We start from the raw sequence: 10,568 nt of genomic DNA on the forward strand, positions 1-10,568 counted from the left end.
TTTAAGGTATGGAAAATCTTTCCCCCACCCCAGTTTACCCCAGTTTGTCCTTTAATGGAATGTCTGTTCTTCATCGATTTGCAGTTTACACGATAGGAGGAGGTGAAAGAATGGAACTCCTCGGCCATTTTGTTTTTAGCTTATAAAATGGTTGCTTTCTGCCCAGAGGTTGTTTCTGGCAAGCTGGTCCAGGAGGTCAGCTCAGGAAACTGAAACTTAACGGGAGAAAAGAAACAGAAGTTTCAGAGGGAACCAGAAACTTAGCAAACCTTTACTTCCCTTCTGTAATTATGAGACTGGGAGTGCCTGTGCGAAAAAAGGTGAATCTGGTAAGCAGGAGAAGAGTGGCTAGAAACCAGTAGAAAGAAGCCTAGTCTTGCAGGGGACCCGAACTCCAGTGACAAAATATATAAACCACATGTCTGAAACCCCAGAGAAAAAGTCCTGATGAAGCCTTAGTTTAGGGGGGGATTCATTTGCAATCTATATTGTGACAGGGCTAAACACTCCCTCCCTTCACCGAAACCATTTTGTCCCTCCCAAATTGACCTCAAATATTTCTCTGCAAGGTCGAAGGAAAACGGAAAAGCCTCCCCATTGTCTTTCCGTTCACAAATCCTGTCTTAAGGGTATGTCTGTCTGTGTTTGAATAGGGTGAGCCTGTGACCTGGCTCAGGAACTAAGTATTTGTCATTACAAAAGACTGGCCAGGCTCCCCAGGCAATCCAATCAAGTGACCATTAACAGGTAAAAAAAAACCAAAAAAACCCCCCCACAAAAAACACACAACAACAACAGGTAACCTTCCAGACAGGAGATAAACAACGCACTCAGATTTCTGTTGTAGACCACCCTTTCTGTGATGCAGGTATGATGTATCTGGGGGTGGTCTTGGACTCCAGGGCGGGCAATTTAAAATGTCTATATAAGGACAGGCACACCTTGGTTCTGGGTCCTCCTCCTTTCCTGCGTGTGAGGGGAGCACCCTGTTGCAACAGTTTCAATAAAGATCAGGCTTACTAGCTGCTTTGCTTCTCAATATTCTCTGGTTGGCCTCTGTTATTTTCTCTGACCGATGGAGAACCTACAAAGGACTCTGTAAGGGCTCTTGTGTTCCCCATAAGGGAATAAGGGCAGATTTTTGTTTATTACACTGTGTAGACACCATACCTTTAAAGTGTATTATTTTCCCCAGTGACTATTGGGAACTATAGTTCGTTAAGAGTGCTGGGTGCTCTGTGACAGGCAAACTACAATTCCTTTGGAAAAGCCCTGTGCTTTAACTGTGTGATGGTGTGCACACAGCCTGGTTTGAGCTAAAATAAGTTGCTTTATTGCTAGGTCTTGCCTGAAGTAGGAAAATAGGTTTCATTTAGGTTTCATTTCACTAGCAACACCCTAGAGGTCCCGGGCCCTAAGGAAGTCAGATTAGCCTTAACCAGAGCCAGGGCCTTTTCAACACTGGCCCCCGGCCTGGTGGAACACTCTGCCTCATGAGACCAGGGCCCTGCAGGATCTGATTTCTTTCCACAGGGCCTGTAAGACAGAGTTGTTCCGCCTGGCCTTTGGCTTGGAGCCAATTTGATTCCTTCCCCCTCTTTCTTTTTTCTTTTTCCTTTCTCCTCCTGTGATGAGGCTGCATTTTAATATTTTAATGTTGTATTTTAATCTTGTTTTTAAGTTGTATTCATTCAGCTTGTTTTTATTATTGCTTGTTAGCCGCCCTGAGCCCGGCCTTGGCTGGGGAGGGCGGGGTATAAATAAAAATTATTATTATTATTATTATTATTATTATTATTATTATTATTATTAAGGGTGATGCAAAGCAGTCTGGTCCAACTTTTTGAATGGTAAAGAAGCAGTAGATGAGAATGCACCAGGAGGTGCATAGTTGGGACTCAGCTATACAGCAGCAAATAAAACGTTTCAAGTGTGTCACAAAGTGCATGGTAAAACCGTGACACTAGATGGCGATGGGGAGCTATGGAAAATTCAATATATTTTTCAAAACTTTTTTTAAAAAAGCATTTTCACAACATTTTAAAAACATGTGTCTAGATTCTACCTCAGTTTCATTAGTTGAGAACTCTATAATGTTTTGTAGCCAAGAGAGGCCATGCTCTGGGCAGAGAATGTTTCTGGGCACTATTGAAGAGGATGAGTCATAGCATCAGCTTATAGGAGCCAAGGGCTTATGTGGTCCAAGACAGGTGTTTGGGATGCAAAATGATAGAGTCATAGAATCGTAGAGTTGGAAGGGACCCAAGGGTCATCTATTCCAACCCTCTGCAATGCAGGAATCTCAGCTAAAGCATCCATGGCATAGGGAAAAACCTGCCAAGGAAACTGAAAAATATTTTTATGTACAGTGGTGCCTCGCAAGACGAAAAGAATCCGTTCTGTGATTCTCTTCGTCTAGCGGTTTTTTCGTCTTGCGAAGCAAGCCCATTGACGGATTAGCGGATTAGCGCTATTAACGGCTTTTAGCGGCTTATCGGCTTATCGGATCAGCTGATAAGCGGCTTAGCAGCTTAGAAAAAGGGGGGGGGGAGGAAAAAAAACCAGCAGGAACTCGCAAGACATTTTCGTCTTGCAAAGCAAGCCCATAGGAGATTCGTTTTGCGAAGCACCTCCAAAATGGAAAACTCTTTCGTCTAGCGAGTTTTCCGTCTTGCGGGGCACCACTGTATGCAACAATGGCGGCAAGAGTCTTAATAGCACGAGGATGGAAGAACAAGGAAATCACGACCAAAGAACTGTGGCAAGAGAAATTGATGGACTATGCAGAATTGGCAAAATTGACACACAAACTACATGACAAGGATAACTGTGATTTTGAAGATGAATGGGAACCCTTTACAAAGTATTTAAGGAAACAACAAAATGAACTGGACTCCTTGGCAGGTTTTGAATAAACATTCACAAACTTCTTATTGATAACATCTAGACAGATAAATTAAGGATGTGTACAGTTTTGTAACATGCAGAAAAAAACATATGTTGATAAACCAGAGAGAGGAACAGAGGGAAGTCTGGGTGGGGTGGGGAGGGTGGGTATATTTTGGGGAGGGGGAGGGGGAAAATGGGGGGGAATTAAGGATGATATGTTTTTTGATAAAATGTTATGTTGAATTGTTATGTTACAGAAATTACCGGGGGGGGCACATCTTTAAAGTTGTTAAATGTTACAAATATTATGCATAAATGTACCCTTTCGACTTGACAGCTCAGGGAAGTTACCTAAAAATCATATAAAATCAACTCCTTTGCCAGTTTCCTTCATTCCACCGCCAATTTGCTTCATTGGCCAAGGAGTTGGAAACCACTTGGTCCCCGCCATAATCCCTCAAGTGGGACGTCATGTATTCACAGGAAGGTACTTATAGGTGTCAGTCGCTGGGCAAAGGCACTCCTCCGGACTTGCCCAGGTGCCAGACCATGCAAACCAAAGTTCTATTTTTCCTCTTGTAGTAGGTTCTTAGAATGTACTTCCCAATACATATCCTGTATCCGCCTGTTGCCCCAACACATTCCTCCTATGTTAATCATGTATAACCCTCCCCTTTTCTGATGTAGCAATGATGTAGTGATGGTGCTTAATGAACTGTATGCTGGGATAAGATACAGTGGTGCCCCGCAAGACGAATGCCTCGCAAGACGGAAAACTCGCTAGACGAAAGAGTTTTCTGTTTTGGAGGTGCTTCGCAAAACAAATTTCCTATGGGCTTGCTTCGCAAGACGACAATGTCTTGCGAGTTCCTGCGAGTTTTTTCCCCTTCCCCCCTTTTTCTAAGCCGCTAAGCCGCTTCTCAGCTGATCCGATAAGCAGATAAGCCGCTAAAAGCCGCTAAAAGCCGCTAAAAGCCGCTAAAAGCCGCTAAAAGCCGCTAAAAGCGCTAATCCGCTAATCCGTCAATGGGCTTGCTTCGCAAGACGAAAAAACTGCTAGACGAAGAGAATCACAGAACGGATTCTTTTTGTCTTGCGAGGCACCACTGTAGAAACTTTTAAAAGTCCTTGTCACCCCATCCTCGGGGTTCAAAATCCCTCTTTGAACCTGTTGCGCAATAAACTTTGGTCTACAGCTATTTGCTCCGGTTGGTGGCTGGACTCCTTCCTTTATTCCGCAGGGACCCGCGGGCTCTGCCCGACCAGCTGGGTGACTGAGCAGCCTCGCACCTAGATTTTCCCGTAACAGTTTAGATCGGGGTAGTCAACAAATGCATCCTTCTTGATGGTAAAATTTCCTTACCTCCCACCAGTTCTCGATGGAAGAATGATTCAGCTTGTGCCATACAACCCCCTACCGCCCTCCTAGAATCCTGAAACGCCCACTGGTGGGCGGTAGGGACCAGGTGGACAACCGCTGGTTTAGACTGTCTTAGCTACATAATTTTAGTGCTAATAAATTCTTGCATCCCTTGCCCAGTTCTCCAAAGAGTGAGGAGTTCCAGGCGTGCAGCACTTACTCGCGTTGATTTCCTTTGGTGAAGAATATGAGTGGCAGCAGTGCAGAGGTTGGCTCACAAGGCTGCCTTGCCCACCCCACTCCAAACCTGCAGTTGGCACTGGGTGGGCTAATAATAATAATAATAATAATAATAATAATAATAATAATAATAATAATAATTTATTTGTACCCCGCCCATCTGGCTGGGTTTCCCCAGCCACTCTGGGCGGCTTCCAAAAATACAGTAAAATATCACAGATTAAAAACTTCCCTGAACAGGGCTGCCTTAAGATGTCTTTTAAATGTCAGGTAGTTATTTATCGCTTTGACATCTAATGGGAGGGCGTTCCACAGGGTGGGCGCCACTACCGAGAAGGCCCTCTGCCTGGTTCCCTGTAGCTTTGCTTCTCGCAATGAGGGAACCGCCAGAAGGCCCTCGGCTCTGGACCTCAGTGTCCAGGCAGAACCATGGGGGTGGAGACGCTCCTTCAGGTATACTCAATAAATAGTTAAATCAATAAATAGTTAAGACACCAGGAATGCAGCCGCTTTTACTCAGTTCATCGGCAGGAGCACTGACTGGAGCCAATGGCCCAGTTTACCCAGATAGGCAACAAATGTCTCCATGCAGAGAGGGACTAAAAAAGTGCTTGCCGTCCATTCTAGCACAAAGCCACTTCCGAGCTAGGGAGGAGGTGGGGTTGTGGGCTTCACGCCCCTCCCCACACTCGCGGGGGCTGTCTTCAGCCCCTGCGATACCAGGGAATCCTCAGATGCGTCGTCCCCGGGCCAGCCAATCAGGTGGCCCAGGTGCGTGGCCTCGCTGTACTTAGGTCTGGCGCGGTCGAGGGTCTCCCTCTTTCCTGCGCCACAGCTATCCAGGTTTTCCCTCCCCTCCCACCCATTAGGCTAGGCTCTCTGACGTTGCTATGGACTTTGGTTGGTCGCCGACAAGGGGCCTGGTAGGAATTTTTCCAATTGGCAGATTGGCACCAGTCACTTGGTTTTCACCTACCTCATAGCAATCCGTCACAACTCCTCGGTATTGGCGGTTAGGCATTGGTAGGGGTTGTGCAGATTGTTATGCAGATGAAGGGGGGGAGGGAGCGCCATCACCTTCCCCCAAATTAAGGGTAGTCCGGTAAAGGATTCCGGGGGGCATGGCCTTGTCCTAAGCCTAGGGAGGTGTGGGCCCCCGCACAGTGACCCCGGGGGGAGGTCCTAGTTGACGTGCCTCAGCAGGACTCCCCCTACTGGTGGTTAACCCTTACCGGTCTTCAAGCAAGCAGGCTGAAGCCAGTTAGTTGTTAGTACCAATGCCTAAGCCAATACTGCTCAATTCCTGTAATCAATAAAGTTGTGGCCTAATTTGACCTATTAACTCGAATTCTTGTGTCTCGTGTCTTTATTTCTGAGGGGGGAGGCGGGAACTCGCCACGCAAGCGCAGCCTTTCTGAGCCAAGCGTTAATGTGAGCTTAGCATTCGTCCTTCCTCCCTGGGATATTTAATTCCTGCTCTTGAGAAAGGCAGTGGTGGGGAGAGGATTAGTCCACTTTGCTGAGATCAGACCCATGTGTCTCCTTCAAGAAGAGACAGCCATGCCAACTTTGCTCTGAGCAAAGTGAAACAGGAGGGTGACTGATGGCCACCCGCCTGATCTTTCTCTGGCCCCTGCAAGCCCTCCCTGTGCCAGATTGGAAGTGCATCAACCCTTTGCAGCTGGCAAGCGCCTTTCTTATTTTCCGGAAGAGGTGCCTGCAAGATAAGGAGCAGCTGAAGACACCACCTCCCCTTGTTTCATAGGTGGGTGTGGCGCTTGCCCTCCTATGTGTGTGACATCATACTGGATTCATAGAGAAAGGGTTAAAAAGGTAAAGGGACCCCTGACCATTAGGTCCAGTCGTGGCCGACTCAGCGGTTGCGGCGCTCATCTCGCTTTATTGGCCGAGGGAGCCGGCGTACAGCTTCCGGGTCATGTGGCCAGCATGACTAAGCCGCTTCTGGTGAACCAGAGCAGTGCATGGAAACGCCGTTTACCTTCCTGCCAGAGCAGTACCTATTTATCTGCTTGCACTTTGACGTGCTTTGGAACTGCTAGGTTGGCAGGAGCAGGGACCGAGCAACGGGAGCTCACCCAGTCGCGGGGATTCAAACTGCCGGCCTTCTGATTGGCAAGTCCTAGGCTCTGTGGTTTAACCCACAGCGCCACCCACGTCCCAGAGAAAGGGTTGACTAATTGTAAAATGACTAACCAATGGGAACCCAAGGGCCAGAGTTAACTGTGTATAAGGTTTAAGCACAGAGAGAATTTGTTAAGAGGAGTTAGAGTGGTTGAGAAGACAGTCTGGACTTAGACAAGAGAGGGAAGATAAATCTGTGGGTTGGGCTAGTCTGGTGTGAGAGAGTGAGAGAATCTGTTAAGAGGAGTCAGTCAAACAGTTGAGATAATCAGTCAGAAGGTATTAGGAAGGTATAGGCCGGTAAAGAAACTAAAGTTAAGATACTGACAGGAATATTATCTGAGAAACCATAAACTTGTCAATGTTTGTAAAATAAACTTGGTGGTTTTCTTTTTTGTTCACTTTTAACAACTGACTGGACTCAGTGTTTTACCAGAGAGTAATGGGTTGATGGCAGCAGGGAAGCGATCAGAGTGGTTGCACAGGGATCAACAGACCGTTAAACATCCGGGGACCCTGTGTGATCACCACAGTGGGCTAGCCCTGAATTAAGATCTACATTAGATCTGCTGCCCCTATGGAACCTGCTGCCTGAGGTGATTCCCTGACCTTGCCTCATGGGTGGGCCGGCCCTCAAAGCTACCCTCAGAGTCTAATTTGTAGGACAACTGGAAGTGGCAATGAGAATGGGAAGGCACTGCTAAAGAGGGAGAAGGGAGAAGGGAGAAGGGAGAAGGGGGGAAGAGGAGGAGGAGGAGGAGGAGGAGAAGAAGAAGAAGAAGAAGAAGAAAACTAACTAGAAAATAACAATGATAGTAATCATCATCATCACAAGTGTCATTCTTGGGAGCATGTTCCTTGCTCTTGACCTCCCAACCTTATGCACATCTCTTTCTTTCTTTCTTTCTTTCTTTCTTTCTTTCTTTCTTTCTTTCTTTCTTTCATCGCCATCATATCCCACCTTTTTCTCTACGGAGCTCAACGATTCTCCCCCTCCTCATTTAATCCCCCACAACAACCCTGTGAGGTAGCTTAGGCTGAGAGGCAAATGAGCGGCTCAGTCACCCAGGATGCTTCATGGCTGAGTGGAGATTTGAACCCTGGTCTCCCAGGTCTTAGCCCAACACTCTAAACAATACATCACACTGACTCCCACTTCAAAGCTACGTTACTGTAATATAGTTCACAAGGGGCTGCCTTTGGTCAGTCCAGAGGCTTCAGCTGGCCCAGAATGAGGCTGCTGTTGGGAGTTCAGATAATATCACACGGACCCTCTCTTGGCATCTCTGGGTTAATTGTGGGGCATAGGAATGCGTTCATTTTTTCCCTCTTCAAAATATAGTCTGGCCCCCCATAAGGTTGAAGGGACAGTGGACCAGCCCCCTGCTGAAAATGTTTGCTGACCCCTGGTTTGGAGTGTGGAGGATTTGGCCAAGGCTCCAAGGGGAAGTAAGCCCAGCCTCTTCATTGCTTACTTTTAGCGAAGACAATTGTATTTAGTCACACTTTTTTAGCCTCTTGCTTTATAATGCTAATGCTTCTCACTCTGTATACCTGAAGGAGCATCTCCACCCCCATCGTTCAGCCTGGACACTGAGATCGAGTAATGAGGGTCTTCTGATGGTTCCCTCAGTGCGAGAATTGAAGCTACAGGGAACCAGGCGGAGGGCACTTTTGGTAGTGGCACCCACCCTGTGGAATGCCCTCCCATCAGATGTAAAGGTAAAGGGACCCCTGACCATTAGGTCCAGTCGCGGACAACTCTGGGGTTGCGGCGCTCATCTCGCTTTATTGGCCGAGGGAGCCGGAGTACAGCTTCTGGGTCATGTGGCCAGCATGACTAAGCTGCTTCTGGCGAACCAGAGCAGCGCACGGAAACACCGTTTACCTTCCCGCCGGAGTGGTACCTACTTATCTACTTGCGCTTTGACGTGCTTTCAAACTGCTAGGTTGGCGGGAGCAGGGACCGAGCAAGGGAGCTCACCCCTGAGTAATTATATAACATTTAGAAAACATCTGAAGGCAACCCTTTTTAAGGTTTGATGTTTTACTATGTTTTTATGTCTGCTGGAAGTCACTCAGAGTGGCTTGAAGAACCCAGCCAGACGGGCAGGGTACAAATAAATTATTATTATTATGGGCCAACAGCATGGTTTAGCAAATAAAAAAAAGGAGAGAGGGTTTTGGGGCAGCCCCTCTGTGGTTTGCTGGTGTAAAAGGTGTCGATTCCTCACACCTGCACAACAGCACTTAGGTGACCAGATGCAAAGCTCACCACGCCTTGAATCCTTCTGCAGAACCAGCATTCATTTCATGATCCATTAACCCCATTTGTTTACCACCCAGCTGTCTAATGCGTGTGATAAAAGCCCATAAAAGGAACACGAAGCAAGCAGAGGAGCTCTTGGCAGGTGTCAGGCGGTGGTGGTGAGAGAAGCTGCAGCAGTGAAAACTCCCCCCTCCTTTTGCACTCCATTTGAACATTCAGCCATCGGACCCTCTGCACCGGGTCCCCTTATTCAGCACTCAGAACCCCGCTCTCAATTTCACAGGTCGAAGAAACCTACAGCACGCTCCCATTGAGATGCATGTGTGTATTTACATTCCTGCCACTCCGCCGTGTCCCATGTGACCTTGCCCAATTCATTCCGAACAGCCTTTATCTAACACACTCGAAGCTGTTATACAATATCAATAACACAGCTCCCTTTGCCTTGCCTTGCACCAGCAGAGCTTACAGACGTCTGAATTCATCAGCCTTTCATCAGCCCTGAACGGCTGCTATATTTCGGAGAAGGAATTGTGCAGGCTGCTCCTTAAGTGCCATTTCCCTCTTCTTCTTTTTTGAAAAGTAGCAAAATATCAGTTCCGGCCAGTTCCACCATCTATGCTAGAACACACACACACACACACACACACACACACACACACACACACACGTACAGCTCTCGCTCTTTTTTCTTCTGCCTCCACTCATCAACAAAACTGCTTTGCTCACTGCTGATAGCAGGGGATGGTCATGATAGAGGTAGCTGGTTTTGCTGACTTACCCTTTCTCGCTTCTCTTTTCCTCCCCAGCAGTCCCAGCAGTCCCAGTGAGGCAGCTGGCTGAGAAACAGGACCCCCGCTTCCTCTCCTCTCCAAAATCCAGTCCGATCCTGCGGCGCTTGCTTGCTTGCTTGCTTGCAAGTTCTTCCTCTCCCCCACCATCGTATTGGGTACATCCGCGGACGAGGAAGATGCTCTCCCCTCGCAGCCTTCCCGCTCCCCAACCCCCCTCCCTGATGGATGAGATCAGCACATATTAAGATAAAAAGCAAAATTGCTTGCTTAATGTATGCCCGATGCTTGATGACCCCTAAGGTGACGACGGCATTCAAAGCCCGGTTCTGTCCTGCGACTCAATATTTGCCGATGTCCCTCGTTAAAGTAGGCTAAAAATGGATGTTGCAGGTCTCTCCTTGGGGGGCGGTGGTCCTCAGGCGTGTATGAAAGGGTGCGTAGCTAATTTGAGTAATGTCTAGTGCCATTAGAACTGACTGGCTTTCTGGCATTAAACTCAACTGGAGGCAGATTGCATTAACGTCTAGAAGATCGGGGTGTCCGAAAGGTAAGAGGGCAGACAAGGGGATGGATATGGCCCAAGCATTTCCCTGCTGATGAGTGAGACATCAGTGGCATCCGAGTTATGTGCCCCCAAGTCAGCTGTGGCTCTAGCTGCAACATGCTCTCACTGCTGGTGTTTGAAGCTAAGTATATATTGATGCTTTTGAATTCTGGTGCTGGAGGAGACTCTTGAGAGTCCCATGGACTGCAAGAATATCAAACCTCTCCATTCTGAAGGAAATCAGCCCTGAGTGCTCACTGGAAGGACAGATCGTGAAGCTGAGGCTCCAATACTTTGGCCACCTCATGAGAAAAGAAGACTCTCTGGAAA

At 47.6% G+C, this 10,568-nt stretch overlaps 1 protein-coding gene across 2 annotated transcripts in view; it reads right to left on the bottom strand.

Annotated features, from left to right (window-relative positions):
* The window catches only part of SLC45A4 (solute carrier family 45 member 4), a 133,452-nt gene extending 123,534 nt beyond the window's left edge, over positions 1-9,918 (bottom strand). For both annotated transcript variants that reach the window (XM_081204571.1, XM_081204574.1), the window contains exon 1: positions 9,682-9,918. The gene's annotated coding sequence lies outside the window, so the exon portion shown is untranslated. The remainder of the gene's footprint in view (positions 1-9,681) is intronic.
* Between the last annotated feature and the right edge of the window lie 650 nt (positions 9,919-10,568).

The sequence above is a fragment of the Podarcis bocagei genome, assembly GCF_964188305.1.
Source record: "Podarcis bocagei genome assembly, chromosome: 8".
Taxonomy (NCBI): Eukaryota; Metazoa; Chordata; class Lepidosauria; order Squamata; family Lacertidae; genus Podarcis; species Podarcis bocagei.